The 17,485-nt window shown below is 44.5% G+C and overlaps 1 protein-coding gene across 1 annotated transcript in view; it reads right to left on the bottom strand.

Moving 5' to 3' along the window:
- tmem108 (transmembrane protein 108) overlaps positions 1-11,584 on the bottom strand; it is a 44,562-nt gene extending 32,978 nt beyond the window's left edge. The window contains exon 1 of the mRNA XM_080855591.1: positions 11,468-11,584. The gene's annotated coding sequence lies outside the window, so the exon portion shown is untranslated. The remainder of the gene's footprint in view (positions 1-11,467) is intronic.
- Positions 11,585-17,485: the final 5,901 nt, after the last annotated feature.

Genomic DNA, 17,485 nt, shown 5'->3' with positions numbered 1-17,485 from the left:
GCGCTAGCCCAGGTCACCTGGGACGGTGAGTGTTGCAATGTGGGCAGGTCCGGGATGCTGGGCGGGATATATGTGTGGGGTAGGGGGTGGGGATGTTTAACAACAGGCTACCGCCAACAGATGTTTAATTTCCAAGAAGACGGAGTAGTACGACCGGGTCACACCATCAGTCATCGGTGAATAAATGAATGAGTAAACAGCGCGATCGAGAGCGGAGTGCAGTGCTAGCCGTGGCGACATGCGAGCCTCGACTCCAGCATCATGAGTAATCATGCTGCCAGTCAGGATGCTTCATGAATATGGATGAACGCAGAGGACAGATTTTGACAGCCACACAGCATGCTGGAGTCATGACTGAGAAGCTATGTTGTGTTTTGTCTACTGGGCACTAGTGGTATCAAGCCCGCCGACAAGCTTAAAAGCCAACAAAACATAGTTTTAGCTGTGTAAAACAATCAACACTTTGACCAATTAACAGTGCAAGATTGTGCTTCGATTTCCGCATTTAATGACTTCATTACCCACAAACCGAGGCCTACATAAACCACATTGGTAATGCTGTCGAGATAAGTGTGATATTTAACAAAAAGCAAGGGATGATAAACTAGATGAGAGTCTTGGGTATTAGAATGTAATCACAAGTTAAGCCTGTGACTGACCTTCCTTTAGATAGCTCTCAAAGTATATTATACCCATTTTATAGGTCTAGAACTTGACCGTTGCATGGATTAGAGTCTGTGACAAGATGACATTGAAGGAAGTAAAAAAAACATCAAATGAAAAAGTCTGCCAGACGGAATGCATATCAATGGCATTTTCCTCTGTTTATGACTGGGGCAGTTAAATGCCAAACACTTCACCCTGGGGTAAGTCAAGAATGAGAGGATGACAGCAACAGAATTATTAAGTACCCCTCTCTCTCTCTCTTCGTCTTTCTCTATTTCAGCCTTTTATACTCAACAATGGGGTGGAGCGGTCAGCAAGGGCTATTATTAGTGGAAGCAGGCATGAGAGATGGACAGATCCCAGAAGGGGAGAAGGAGGAGGAGGAGAGGGGAAGAGCCATGCCACGCCACGCTAACATTGTTTCAGCGGTTGCTGTGGTGACAGCTTCCTGAGGAGATGAGTACAGCAGTGTAAAGCAGAGTTATGAGAGAGACAGGAACACAGGGAGTGACCAGACACACACACACACGCACACACACACACACACACACACACACACACACACACACACACACACACACACACACACACACACACACACACTTACCCTCTTTAATACACCTCTGTTTCATATACATTAAAATGTGTCTTCCCAAACCAGCTTAATGTTCTGTGTCATTCAGTGTAAACTGTAAACTTTAGACAATTTTTGCAGCGCACCCCCACAGATAGATGGCACATAAATCAAGGACAATCTGCGCTGATTTTACTGGCTGAAAAAAAGCCTGTCCTGCCACCGCTTTTGGACAATTTGCGTGCCTCTCTGTGAATAAGCCTAAAAAGCGCTACATCATCTCTTTCCAGTTTGGCTTGTGCAGAGAGAAAAGCTTAGCTGAGTGAATGGGGGGATTTCATTTAACTCCGGCTGTTGTCCAAAATACCATATATCATCTAGCACGGACACCTTGGCAATCCTAGGCAGGAACTACACCGCAATCAGGAATGAGGGAATCAAGCTCTCAAGTACCCATGTTCATAACTCAACCTGCACCAGGTGACAATGAGGAAGGTACTGATGAGGAGGAGAAAGATTGTGTATTGAAGGACCCATTGCACGCAAAGCACCCATGTCCTCATCTGAACCACGGGGGCAAAAATCCACCTTTTAAGGTTGCACATTGTTGAGAAACAGCTCAATCATCACCTTTGTTTGAGAGGCTGGGTCAAACCGATTGGGTCAAATTCATTTTTCAAGCACCCTCATTTCATCTCATCATAATGTGAAATGAGATGCAGTCACACCGCAATATCAGCCGCTGTCAATATTGTGCACGCTGAGACGCAGCGGCCTTTATTCAAGCGTATGGTGTGAGAGCACCCTTCTACGAATGATGTCTGCTGGGATCACCCCGTGTGCTGAGCAATGGGTTTCTAACTGTGACAGAAGACATCACAGAAATTCATGAGGTAAATTGATATTACCAGTCACTTCAGAGACACGCAATGAAAAAAGGCTGAAGTTACGCCAGTGACTGCTTTGCTATGTGGTGAGCCTTGTGACATGTGGGACTCTACAAATGATATTACTGTAATGCTGAGGTAATTTGCCAGCGGCAGATTTAGGAATGAGCGTCATGGGAAGCCGCCTAGGGTGGAATCTTCCTGTGGGAGGCACAGGGTGCCAGACAAGGAAAAATTCTATCGCTCATTGGCACGTCATGTCAATGATATCATGTTACCGTGTGAGTCAATTTACCTTGTTGGAGTGGCCGCCCTGACTCTAATTTGTAAGCTAAGCAGGCCTGGGAAGGTCTCCGAGTTAGGGATAGCGGGGGAACCTATCAAATAGCGCACCTCCATCTTTGTACAGTACAGATGTAACTAATCAAATCTGTCACAAATGCAACATAATAGACCACAATTCATTCATAATAGTGTGAATATATAGTTTCACAGACACATTGCAGCATTTTTCTAGTTTGTGCACTGAAGCCCCCCTTCAGTGCACAAACTAGAAAAATGCTGCAATATGTCTGTGAAACTATGGGGGGTACCCATGGCACCATTGATGCTAGAACCGCCACTGTGAATTGTGGTTTCTCATGACAACTAAGTCAAGAAGTATACTGAGTTTGATCTCTCGTCTTACCATTCCAAGATTCAAGACACAACAACTTAGACTTTCTGTTTCCCAACAGCCTGTCACTATTCTTTGCTGCACTTGATTTTGCCCACTTCTGGTTTCTCCAAAAACCTCCAAAAGCAATCTGTCGCCGTCTCCATGGTGACGCGGCTCACGCAAAACGCCCCCACCACTCAAGCACACACGCAAACAGCAAAACAAACAAACAAACAAACACACAAGCACAAACGCAGAGATACACCACTTGTGTCCACACTGTGTTGTTTTTCCTACACTTACTTGTTCCATGCGGAGGCTTTATTCATTACTGTCAGCGGCCCTGTGTATGGAAATTAATTCGCCAGCCCACCGCCTCTCTCCATCTTATTCAAAATTAATGTCGTCTCAGATTACCAGACAGCTCTACTCCCTCTCCCCGAGGGAGTTGGGATCTCTACAGGCAAGCAGCGTGAGGTAAGGAAGGAGATACACAAAGAGAGGAAACAGAAAGAAAAGTAGAGCAAGTAAGGAGGGAGAGAATCACAGAAGGCATTCCCTAATTGGCGTATATATGCATGACAAAACTGCAACACTTAACACCTCTGATATTAACACGCAGAGGTTGAACACACATGTACCACCAGGGGATGAGACAGACAGTGTGCTGCTAACGGCAGCTAATTCAGTGATTAAGGTGCGAGCTGTCTCGACAGCCTTCGCTTCCCGCCTGCCGGTTCTAAAATGAGGCGAGATGCGCACCGCTTGTACTAAGGCATTGGATGCCAGACACGTTTTTGAATGTCGGAGACCTTTCATCTTTCTGTCAGCTCCCTCTCGTCACCTGGAGTCAACCCCGCGGCGACAGTCTGGCTGGCCGTCGGCGCCGGGCCACACGGGTAACGGCAGCTAGCCGCGGCAGGCAAATCAATCAGATAATCATACAACCATGAAATGAGTCAAGAGTAGCAGAGAGGAAGGAGTGGAAAGGAAGTAAAAAAGTGACTAAGACAGGCATGAGAACGAGAGAGAGAGAGAGAGAGAGAGAGAGAGAGAGAGAGAGAGAGAGAGAGAGAGAGAGAGAGAGAGAGTAAGAGACGTAGAACCCTTGAGAGGAGGGCAAGTATGCCCTGAGGAAAGGCTGGCCATATCAGTGTGATGCAAGATTGCAGTTAGGCAGATAAAAGTGTGCTGGAGGTGTTGTTGTTTTAGGAACTATTAGGACCTGTAGAACCTGATAATGTAATAATTTCCTGATAACGTAATAACCCTGATAATGTAATAAAAAAATCCCTCATAAGTCCCTAAAAGATGTAATAAAACCTGATAATGTAATAATATCCCAATAATGTAATAAAGCGCATTTCCCAATAATGTAACAATCGTCATACCAATAACGTAATAAAATGTTACATTAATAGGAAGTTATTACATTATCAGGTTAGCCTCAATTTTGCAGAACCTGATAATGTAATAAATTCCTGATATTGTAAAAACTTTGGTCAGTGCTGAAATGTTGGGACACCAGTTATTCAGACCAAGTAGTGATGCTGTGTAGACAACCACCCACTATTGTTTTGCTCATATTTTGATCTCAATGGTATAGGCCTTTAGCCTCGCAAGCCAAACCTGTACAGCAAGAAGCTGTACAAGGGTCTGGCACAACACGATTTACAGTGTGGGCGGGATTAACGGTTGTCTGTTAAATTGCCTCTGCACGCAATGCCACGCAATAGGAATGGCGCTACAACCAATCCGAGCGACTGACGAATGACAAAAGACGATTTGATTGGCCTGGTACAGTATGTGCCCATTAGCTGCCGGTCTATAACATACCAAAATGTTCTTATTTTTTCTCTATTAGTTGATTACCACTGAATATCCCTTTCACCATTGTAAAAATTGTGCATTCGCAATCATATAAAATATATACTGTATCTGCTAATAATGAAGCAGCAGGTCTCTGGACAGCTTCACTGTTTGGACCTCTGAAACTGGAGACCTGATGCTACAGCACCAACCAAAGTTATTACAATATCAGGTAATTATTACATTATCAGGTTCTGCAAAATTATTGGGAAATGCACTTTATTACAGTATCGGGGTATTATTACATTATCAGGTTTTATTACATGTTTTAGGGACTTATGAAGGAATTTGTATTACATTATCGGGAGTTATTACATTATCGGGAAATTATTACATTATCAGGTTCTACAGGACCTACTATCCAAGAGACCTAATAATAGCTATGGACAACATGGCCCTTGACTGGAGAAGACTCAAGCATGGCATCAAGACTTATACGTTGATCCTGTTGAAAAAGTATGGTTGTGAGTTTTGGTATTCACAGGACAATATAGTAAGTGTAAAATGTTGTTGTGCCATTTGGGAATGACCCAGAAAAATAGAGCAGACCCAGGAATCGTAAGTAACCAAGAAAAGGATACCATAAAAACATCCATCATAGTAAGAGAGGACTATCAAAAGGAATAACATCACACCTCATTCTTCATCATAACTGTTTTTATTTTGCCCATAGATGTCACACTGTCTTTCATCAGGAAGTGCCAAACTTGTTTTCAATGTACAATAACTCATAGTAGGCAACACCGTTGGGATACTTCTGAAGATATAGCTGTTCAACACAACAAGTAGAAGCCTCAGACCCCCATACTTCCCTGTAAGCCATCAAAAGAGCCAGACTAGTGGATCTGAGTAGTGATTCCTTCAGGTCCTTCAGTATCCCCAAACCCCTTTAAATTAGCATTCAGCATAGACCTTATCTGCTCTCCCCTAAGGTCTCATTTTGTTGGTCCTTCCCCACTGATGTCTTCTTCTTCGTGTTGAGCCTGAGGGCAGTCTGTGTGGGCCACGGTTTCTCTCATGAACGGTAAGGAAGATGTTGTTCCTGATTTAGAGTTAGAACTGTGTATAGTCTGGCTGTCAAACCGATGAAAGAATGAGTGGCAGGTTTTATTAGACTTAATCGTTTCATTCTTTTTTTGTGTGTGGAACGTTTCTACTGGTTGATATCTGGCTTTCAATCTAGTTGATACAAAGATGTCCTGTCCAGCTCGTATTCAGTCTGGTACAGGCAGAAAAGACTACTGCAGACCAATGCGCAGACCACTGCAGGAAACAGACCAGTTTAACCAGCCATGTCTGAATTGCTTCTTCTGCGCAGGCCACAACAGCTCAAAGAAACCAGCAGATCAGCCTGAACGGATCAAACATTTGCTCTCATAATCTAGACGGCTAAAGTTGGATTTAGAGTCAAGCACCGGTGTTGCAAGATACGTTAATAACCCGGTCGCCCCACTCAAAGTACACATTTCTCTCTCTCTCTCTCTCTCTCTCTCTCTCTCTCTCTCTCTGTCTCTCTGTCTCTCTGTCTGTCTCTCTCTCTCTCTCCAGACGTCTTTTGCAACTGCCCTCTGGCCGTGTGGTACCCATCCTCCTTCAGCTCCCCTGCCGGAACTTAATTAGGTTTGAGCCGTAAATCACTCGCCATATCACCTGAATGGAAGACGTGGTTATGTAATTACGTTATTGTATCAGGGGTTAGGCAACAATAATGGCGTCAAATCCCAAACATGAGGTCCTGTTCTCTGCTGCTGCGGCAGCTCCTTGGACTGACTCCATTTATACAGTGGGATACCGGCTGGGATCCTTTCTGATTAATTCCTTTTATTCTCAAAGAGATGAGGTGGGATTTGACAGTGTGCAAAGACTCAATGCACACAGCATAGCCTTAACACAAACCTTTGTTATGCAAGTTACACATTAGCTGTGAAAATGCAAGCGGGTTGCAAAGAACGTAACCACCACTGGCACCAATAGCACCTTTTCCTATTCAAAAGGGATGGCATGATGGAAGTGTCACACTAAGGTCACACAACTGTCTTGTTTGTGTTAGTCAGTTGCCATGGAAACTATGATGTTCAGGTGCTCTTCATTCAGGTTTTGATGTTATTCAAGTCCTAGTTGATGAAAATGGCACTAGTAAAAAAGGAGGGCTGAAAGAGCTTAGATTAAATGTAGTGTGAGACTCGTCTGCTTGTGTTCGCACATGGTGCTCAGTGACATGCAAAGACTTTGTGTCTAGAGTCTTGGCTTCTTAAGTCATTACAGATCTTCTTTCTTGCACTTCCCCCTCGCAAAGATCCCTACCCTACTCTACCACCTTCTCTCCCAGTCACATGACGCAGAGGGGTGGTCGAACCAGGAGCATGGGGGTAGACTACACCCCTCACTGTCCCCTGTCAGCCCAACCCCGACTGGGTAATCCTATTAGACTATTGCATCTGCGCATCAGAACCAAAAAGTGCTGATTGATCCAAAATAAATCCACCCACACTGCTTTAAAATGTTCCTAAAATCTATAATTTTCTCTGATTTTGCGTCGTATATTTAGGTCCAAACACACACAGGAATAACGGGAAGGGGAAGTGAAAATATCCCCAAAACTTTCCAATGGCAGCTTTGAGGTTCTACATCCATGTGTTTAAAAGTATTTGTCGGACAGAAGCTTTTGTTAGTGCCCCGGGAATGACCGCAAACCAGACCCTACTAATAGAGGTTTGGAATTAAGTCTTAAGTAAAGCCGTGTGGTATGCCTTCCTAGCACTTATGGTACCAAAGATTTGTGTCCTGAGCTGACGAACTCAACATTCAGACACAGGGCTGATATGACTCAAGCTTGGTTTCCTCTGTTATTTCGAATATAATGATGTTGTGTAAGCTGTCAGTGCACCAAATGAAATGCAATCATTTGTGAAATGTATCCTTTAAATCTACACACCCACTTAAGAGTTCAATAGATCGAATCATTCACATTTAGCTGGGGGTGTCCACACACAAAACAAGTCAGTTCTCAATTTTTCAGGATTAAAAGTACATTTCCTGAAAAGATTGAAAAGTTTCCCCCAGTAAGGCTGATACACACTTCACTGCCCACTCCATAGATCCCATATGAAAACTGACTACATTTTCAAGGGCACTTGATTGATTACAACATATTATTTCAGTTTGAAAGCATTACACAATTCAACACTGACGGAAACAAAAAAACATTAATGGTGCCTATCCGGGCGAAATCAATTGCCAGATCAATTGCTGTCCGCAAAGCTTTGAGGCTTCTAAAATGCTCTTAGTTCTGGTCAGTGTTTAATGCACATGGACTTATACTCAGAACAGTAAGCTGAATTCAGCATTAATGCAGGCAGGATAACTATAGGATTCCACTCTAATGAGTACTGGCAAAATAAGGGGGGGGGGGGGGTGTGTGTGCGAGCAGTGGCGTATGTAGGGGGGCATACAAGTCAGGAGACAGAATGGAGAGAGAGCGGGGTGGCATGGCTGCAGATGAGGAATTCCAGGAATTCTCCCAGTAAACGCTTCATGCTTGGCTGGTCCTAGCCATACCGTGGCCCCTTATCTCCCCACGGCCATCGCCGCCTCTAATCACCGCAATGGCTGCTTATCCGCTCACGCTGTTCACGTACCCCTCCGTGGCTTTCCCCAGACACAGCGGGATACCTGTGTGTGTTTGTGTGTGTGTGTGTGTGTGTGTGTGTGTGTGTGTGTGTGTGTGTGTGTGTTTGTGTGATATTTATGAGTTCATCCTACCTCCACCCCAACCACACACAGACACACATTCTACCACACATAAAACGTGGGTCAGTGTGGGATAAGTCATCTTAAGTCAGACACCATCAAGCCAGCCATGTTTCTTTCCTTAGTGAAGGCATCTCACCTCACTGGTTAAAGCTCTCCCTCTCTCCTGTGGGACGGGGCTGGAACACCAGAAGTGTCTGAGGTGGATGCCTTGCTTGGTCTTGGTGTGCAAGAGCCCAATACAGTATCAGCGCTCCAAAAACGCAGCATTGTTCCGACCGCTGCTGGTTGTGTTTGGAACATGCAAAGCACTGGAGCAGACCTCAGGCAAGTCACACATTCTCAAAGGACAGGAAACAGGAAGGAAACGGAGTGCTCCTATACAAAAAAATAACCCTGACCCCGTTCTCTCTTCCTTTCTGGTAGCTTGTTTCCCAGAGGTGCTGGTTTCACCACTTTTGCATTGGGAGGTGTAATCGCCTTCCAGAATGCATACTGTACAGCCTTGCTTCTTACAGGAATGCTGAATTCCTCATACCATCTAGTACCATTCACTGCTCATGTTTGGGGGCGCTGGCAGGTCAGGAAGTGTCTGCTGACCACCAATCAGCATGTCTACAGGTTCACAGTATATAGACGGAAAGCTCCTCTCAGAGCAACACCCATTTATACTGACAGGGGCAGCCCATTGTCCTTCATTTTCCATGAACATTCCTGATAAGGTTGTCATAGGATCTTTTCCGGAGGTTGTTTTCGTCACTGGAAAGCAGAGATTTCCAGATGCCTTTTGTTTTGTTTTAGAAAGGCTCACAGGCTGACAATCGTCTAATTCCTGTGTTTTTTTCTGATAAGACCAGGGAATACACTGGTCCTGGTCAACATGACGATTCATCCCATGTTGACTGTGGTGACTGATGTTGAAGGGCAAAAGGCTGTGACAAAGGGCAGACTATATGTCTTCCTCTGGTCCGTCTTCTATCATCCACACACAATACACTCAGAGGGACGGGTGAAGATTGGAGCCAACAAGGCCATAAGTCATGAAGAGGCTATGGTTAGTGTCCTCCACGTGTCACTCAAACATTTAGCGCTCCACAAATCTGAATCGCATGAAAGACTTCCACGACAGGTGGCCGACAGCATCACGGAACAGGAGGATGGTTTTCCACAGCTTCCTGCGGAGCGCACCAGCGTCTCCTCCTTAAAGGTCTTCTTTATGTGTGGGCCCCAGAGAAATAAGATATCCTATCCCTATTTCCCCCTGACACCGCCTCGAAGGAGCTATCCACAGGAAGCCATGCTCTCAAATCCCACATGTTTGGTGAAGCTTCACTGAACAGGTCCCTTAGGAGCAGACCCATCAGGAGTAGGACTGACATGTGTAGTCACAGGTTATTACACAGCATGGGTGTCTTGGGGAGGGGGTTGGTGAGAGGTATGCAACGCCCTTTGACCTGAGTGTATCAAGTCCTTCTCTCACACTCTCAATCCTCAGCACCCTCTTCCAGTGCCATGTTAAGTCAACCGACTCTGAGGAAGCTGTCAGCTCCAGATGCACCCCCTTGACCCACACCCCCAACCCTGCAAGTGCGCTAGATAGACTAGCGGAGGAACTTGCTTTGTAACAAAAGTGCATTGAGGGGGATGCACTGCTAAGGAGCAAAGACCATTAATGTAGTGTGGCAAACGTTCCATTAACAATGGACCCTCTCTTGTATGGTTTTTATAGCCCAACACTTTCAAGCCTCTACTATGTAAATCAAGTTAGTTTTTCCATAGAAAAGACCTTCTCTAAACTCATTTCTTAAGAGAGTTTACATTCCGAACTCAGTACCTCAGACTGAGGATATTCCACATAAGGAAGAAAAGTGGACTCTAATTGTTTTATCATGCATTTCAATGTTGTGTTAATCATTAAAGAGACGATATATTCATTGTGTTTCTCCTAATAGCCTTTATCATTGTAAACAGACCACATAAATGAAACTGTACTAAATGAATTTGCTGCAGTGAAATCACAGACTCCAAATAGCCTATGTGTGAAAGTTGGCAGGTGGCACAACCAAAACCATGGGCATGACTTGGCATCACAGTTAAATCAATCTCAGCTAAATGCACAGACACTGACAACAGGACAACAAGGCTTAAAGTTTTTACAGTTCCTATGCTGGGGCATATTCAGAAGTATCAGAAGATGTTCATGTCAAGCTAGTTATTCTATACTTTAACTAACACTGGAAGAAACATATGAGGTTATATTGCAACAAACTTGGAGTTGTTCAAAAGCACCAGGGAGGTCCGTGTTGCAGTGCTAGACCGTAACCACAAATCTGTAAATACATCTACAAAACGGCATTGAACGTCAGTATTAATACGATTCGCACTCTGGCCCCTGGACGGGCCACACAAGTCCACTCCGATGGTCAGTCGAAATTCCGTGAAAGGTCAGTATCTAATTCGTTCTCTCTATATCTCTCTCTTTCTCCCTATCTCCCTCTACCTCTCTCTCTGTGAGTGTGTATGTGTATGCGTGTGAAAGAGAGAGTCGGAATCGGAATCAATCGATACATCGCATTTAAACAACGCTGATGAACTAGAACTAGAAGTTGATGCTTCATATCACACAGCCTCGTCATTATTACAGCTTTGTAGAAAGCAAGATTGTTGTGATCTCAAAAGAAACCTTATCCAACCTTCAATCCAAACACATACACGATTCTTTTTCACATAGCCTACACCCCAGGCTCCTAAACGAATACACGTAATGTTCCTATGAGACTATTCATTGATTGGAAGACGCCGGTCCTTACGGCAATATCAGACATAAAGTGTGTTTTTTATAACAATGCATAAAGGATCTTGTGCTTAAACACCGAAACATGCGTAAGCGGCAAATACTCAACATTTTGTTTAACAGCCCTAAGTGCGCAGGGTTAAATCTTGTAACAAAAATGATCTTACCTTTCCACAATATGCCCGAGAAAGGTTCTAACCAACGAAAGCAGTTTATTACGTCAACCGTATCCCGGCCACACGGAAAGACAGGTGAATGCGACCACTTACCTATCCACAGAGGAACTCCGTTACTTCACGGATCCGTGCGTATGGATTCCAGGAAGGCGCTGTGCCACCATTCGAAGTCACACAGGCAATGTGCACATGTTGCCCGCTCAGCGTCACATGAGTGCCGTGGTCAGTGCTCTGTTGTTCCCTCTCTACAGCGCCAAGCTCAGCGCTCCCCCCTGGGGAGTCACTCAGTAATTCAAGTCAAACACAATGGGGGAGAGAGAGGGAGGGGATTAAATTGTGGTGGTGGGGCAAGAGGAGGGGGTACTTCTCCACTACCCGGAGTACCCGGGACCACCGACCCCACCAGCTGTAACGGTTGGTTATTCGTCTGGATATCCACATAGACCCGGCAACAGGCGCGTCGATAAAGCAATAATTCTAACGAGCAGCCTGCAGGAATCTTCTAGGTAAAAACCACTGCATTCTTGTCGGTCACTCTTGTAGGCTACTACAGGACTTTCGTGGAGGGAGTACAGCCGCGGAATTTTAATGAGGACATATTGCTGCAACAGCAGGCATGCCTCTTTTTTGGAGCTAGCTGAGATTAGAAGCTTGGTTTACAAGAGCTCCTGTGGATAAGCATTAATTGTCCTGTTAAGAAAACTGGCCCGCCTGGAGGTCAGTGAATGAAAGCAGATAACTGACCTCAGATATAAAACCAGATGTGGATTTGTTCTACTATATTCATGTACGTACAACGATATTCCAATGTGTCTGGACATGAAGCCTCTTTTCAGAGTCGTTTTCTCTCCGAGTCACTTAAAAACACAAAAAGGCCTAATTTTCGCTGGACACAGACAGTCATCCAAGTAGGCTGTGAATCCATTTATAGGCGACCCATTCATGACCCCCAAAAAGTGACTGCAGTGTGTTATCGTGGTGGATTTGTATTTTGCATTTCACAGTGCATGTCAAGTTCTTGTCAGGTATAAAATGCCCTAACTCCAAGCAAACCAGGTAAACGTCTCATACTTGTGTGATACTCCCACTGTTAGCAACATGCACCCTCTTCTTTCAGTTCTATTACTACGGCAACACCATGGCATTGTTGAGATAATGTTTTGAGCAGGATAGATTCTCATTAGCTGTGCTGCTAGCCAGTATTTGTCTTATGGACAGTGTGGTTGATGAGAGGAAAGGCTTATCTTTGGACCAGAGCCACAGCTGGAGCAGTGGGGAAATAGCATGGGGGTTGGGATGTTGAGTGTGGGGGAGGAGTATTTGTGTTAAGAATGCTTTTATATCCATCAAAACTGGGGATACAGGGGTATTAATGGGGGATATTCAGCAAAGGTATTTGGTGTTTACATACCATTTATCTCCAATGGTATGTAGCTACCAGATGGTTTAAGAGAATTTTGCCTGCAAAAGAGGCATGGAATGGTTAATGGCAGGCCCATAGAGAGGAGAAGAGGGAGCACCTTATTTCATCCTTGGGGGAGACAGTGATAAGGGATTGTTTGGATTGAGCAGGATGGGGGTGAGGGGTGGACCACATTAACAGGAATGGCACCATATGGATGGGGCTTCTTTCATAGCATTTAGGATATTCCCTCATACCCCCTGCAAACACTGCTACGTCGATCTGTCTTATTGCATTTCTCCTCCACCCCCCCCCCCCCCCCCCCACCACCACCACCGCCACCACCAACAACGCACACAAAGGAAAAGATCTCCCGTAATCCACCAGCGTTCAAACATCGGTTTAACTCCTCTACCCCACCTCCCCACCCCCTCTAAGTCTGGGGAGGGCTCAGTGGCTGGCGACGGGCTTAGTGCTCACAGGGTTAAACCACTTAGGTCTCCATATGGGCTCCAGGGCCTCCCCTCCCTTTGTGCCCTCCAACCAGACCAGAGTGGCAGGGCATGCTGCCAAAGGTCACAGCACCATCATGGTCTTCAAACAAAGAGCTGGAGTCACCAGGGGCACCGGGCCAGGTCAGTCGGGTCGTCACACAGAGGAAAACACAATCTTCAGGTGTTGAGGTCTAAGGTCAGAGTTAGAGTTATTTATCCAACAGAGGTGACAGTTGATTTTTAAGATGGCTTCTCCATGATTTAATGCACACGCGTCCAAATGAGAAGGCTTACCAAGCTTACAAAGCTCACAGTACACAAGAGCACCATTTCCACCACACGTGGACAGATACTCAAGCCTCAAAAACATCAGCAGCTGGAGAGCTGTGAGGTTGCCAGTAGTGCAAGATGGCCCTTCCCAAATGAGCATAGCCACCATATATCACCAGAGAGACCTTTGGAATGCATGGCACGATCCTAGGAGACTGGCAGCATTTGTCTGGGTGCTACTGTTTATTATTGTGCGCTGCAACCAATTCCAGGCTTGGAGTGTGGCATATTGGAGAGTTTAAGGTGTTTTTTTCACAGTGAGCAGATAAACTGGAGGTCCAGATTGGCTCTTTACAAGCCACTAAATGATGCTATTCCTTTCAGCTTGTTTCGGGGGACTTTTTAAATAACTTTTATCTCAATTGGTAAACAGCAGCTGATGACGTCTCCCTTAAACATCCCCATTACTGTTACCTGGGCCATTCCTGTGAAGACTAATTACTCTGCACATAAAAACAGCTAGGTGCGGTGGTCAACAGCCTTGTTGGGGCTCTTGTAGTAGCGTTGTAGTAATGGGGATAGTCACCCTTACTATGGCAAGCAAAGAGAGGGTAATTGGAAAACCAACAAAATAAGTGTAGAGGATAGCCTTTCCTTCCTCTGGAGAAAACAGACAAATCCCCTGTGCCCTCCACTACTTAAAAATAAGACAAATATAGATTTTATTCCACACTGAGATGACGGGTACATTGGCCAAATCAGAATCGTAATGAGGTTTAAACAGAAATTGCTTATATGAAGCCTTGGCAGCTGGGTCGGAGGGTTGCTGTGGTTGCCATGAGAAACCGGACTGGCACCACTGGAGGCAGAGGTTGCATCCTGATGGCTTTAATATCCGAAGCATGACAGACTGGGTCAAACGGGCCAGTTTTAAACACCTTTGACAAATGCAATTACCACACACACATGTAGGCTGCCAGGCTAAAATGCCAATCTCGTACCGCTCCCGCCGCAGGTCTCAGATGTTGATGGGAGCTGAGAGGTGGAGCGGGAGCTGGATGGCAACGACACGGAGAGCACTGGAACACAGAATTGCTCTGTGGATTTGAAGCATGTTTGATTTCATGACTAATAATGAGGCACAATGTGACTGAGCCATGTATGTCTCAGATGACCATTCTGACAACATATAATCACACAACAGCTCAATGCTGTTTCTTGATCGTCACAAGAATGTTGCACCAGTAAGGAATTCAGTGCCACATGATCAGTTCTTTGTGGCCCAGTCGTTACAATAGGTTAACTGGACAAACAAATGGAATTTGTTTGACACAAACAAACATAAGAGCATGTTCTGTTGAAGTCGCTAGACCAAAGAACAGAATGTACTTCTTCTGCCACTCAAGAGGGTGCACACTAGTGGCACAGAACTGAGACTGGAATGACGGTGCTTGGTCTTCAGAAGGATTTTATGCTGCCCTCTACTGGTTGAAATGAAACCATGCAATAGCATGTACATGCATGTAGGTTCAGGTTATTGCTATGTCCATTTTATACTATTCTACAAAAGAGCAGAACAACATGCCATGTACCTACTTGTAAATAGCCAGACATTGATTTGTTGGTTTTTTGCAGGTGGAAACATTAAGCAAATCAGGAACAAGGTTTGTGAGGAACATGAGATTGAGGCAATCAGCTGTCCAAGTACAACGCATCATCTGAGTGATTTAAGTGTGAATTCACACTCAGTTCTGAGCCTAACTCAACCCACTGCATCATTTATATAAATAAATATGCTAAAATGTGGGCAAGAGGGTAATATTGGGTGGGGGGGAGTGGGGCTGATGAGATGGGCGGGACATAAACTTCTTCTCAGCGAATGTACATGATTAGAATGGCGTTAACATATCAATTTAATGATGTAGATATGTACCATCCAATCAGCTCTACATCAGCATTGGTAAGGATATCCCCTCCCATAGAATGCATCTTGTCCAATCAGAAATCAATACAATCCTCTACTATAAATCTGAACATTCTGCCAATGACATGATGCATTGTTGCCTATTGTTGTCCAACTGCAAGTTTGAGAGGAAATATGGATTGAAGCGGGCATGTTTGTCTCCTCCAGTCTTCAGTCTCTATTTGTTTATATTAAATTTTAGGATTGACTACTCAGGCAGCAGGGTAGGGGAGACTGCAAAATACTCACAAAACAGTCAGTGACCCACAACCCTGCCACTTGATCAAGCATTTGAGTGATTACTGATAACTGGGGGAGCTGAGTGTCTGAGTGCAGATGACAGGAGACACACATGCCGATGGTGCTCCTGCTCCTCAACAAGGCATCATCTTTACTCTCTGAATCTGAACATAAAAAATAGATGACAGTGATGTTAGTATATCCCTCCACAAAGCATTTCAAGGCTGCCACTTGAGCAAGGGCCAAACTCATACACACTGCAAGAAATGCGACACAGAAAAAGCAGAAGGGGAAATCAATGTTCATTCACAGTCATCTACAAATCCCACTAGGGATCAAGTATAAGTAAAAGTGGCCTGTCTCCTGGTGTAACAGTAGGAGATATGCAGTGATCTCATCCCCTCGATTAATTAAGAGATACGCTAGTGAGGCTATAGGATTAATAAATAAGAACTATAGGTGAGTCTAAATGAGATGGTTTGAGAAATTTCCTGAAACGTCAATAAAACAAAGAAACATGCAACAGACATGACCGGTCAGTCCCCCCACCCAAAAGACAAACAAACAAACAATCAGCTGAAGACTGCAGAGAAAACCCCAAAGTGTTTAACAAAATACATAACCTGGTCATGGAAATTCCAAATAGGATGGGAAGGGATGTCTACTTCACTGATTCCTTACACAAAATTATTTTTCATTAGTAATGGGCTGCAACTAAAAAGCTATAAGTAACTATTTAGGTCATCAATGGCATACATCGGCAGCGCTCATTCAACTATTCTGCTTTGAGCCTACATCTAGTTTAAGCTATTAACAAACAAAAGACACCACGATGAAACCTTTTGGAAATACACTTTCCAATGGCTTTTTTAATGGCACTTCCTTAGACAGAAAGAGTCGCTGCTGTGTCTCCTTAACAGTGGCTGAGGTGTTTTCTGGCCAGCTCAGCCAGGCTGTTGGTGAATGTAAAGTCCTAAAAACCTAAAGCTGTCGACACATTCTATCTCAGTAGGCTACCTTTAATCCAGAGGTTGAAGAGCGTTCTTCCTGCAATCCAGGTTAGCACCTATCCATAGGCAAGTGTCTCCAGCAGCTCCGAGAACGCAACTATGCGCAGAACAGACACAGTGGCCCACAGCAATGAAAGGTAGTATGTCATCACAGACAATGTGCCACAACGGGATGGGAGAGGACCCCTCCATCACAGCAACCATTATCATTGAGGCACAAACACACTATCTTAGACTTAATAGTATGAGTGTTTGTATTGTTCAGTCTATATTTTTATTGTTTCTTTGTTTTATACTTTTCAACTGCTTAGTCTGAGAGCTGCTACCCCAATTTTGTTGTACTTGTGCAATAACAAATAAAGATGTTCTTTTCTAATAACCTCTAGTATGAACTGCACCTTTCCACTTAATGGCAAAAGTCATCACATTTCATGTAGGAAGCAAGTAGGTTACCAAGCACAAAATAGGACCTACCTCAAATAGATGCCTGCGCTAATTTTGGAGTTGAGAGTGCAGTGCTTAAAATATATTACTCAAACAAAATAACATTTCCACAGCATTTTCAAGTCGGAGCAGCACCTAAAGGGTCTCTCCAGCTCCGTGAGACGCACAACTGCTCACTTCTGGAATTCAGTTTGCATGGGCTAACAGATCCTGAAGTGAGGTCTGGCAACGCTTTAGCTCTTTTGTTGGACTATTCTTGTTTTGGCACGATATGCAAGGCTTTGAGGG

Source organism: Sprattus sprattus, assembly GCF_963457725.1.
Source record: "Sprattus sprattus genome assembly, chromosome: 17".
In the NCBI taxonomy this organism is placed as follows: domain Eukaryota; kingdom Metazoa; phylum Chordata; class Actinopteri; order Clupeiformes; family Clupeidae; genus Sprattus; species Sprattus sprattus.
Note: the sequence above shows the minus strand (reverse complement) of the source record. Positions and strands in the feature narration are given on the sequence as shown.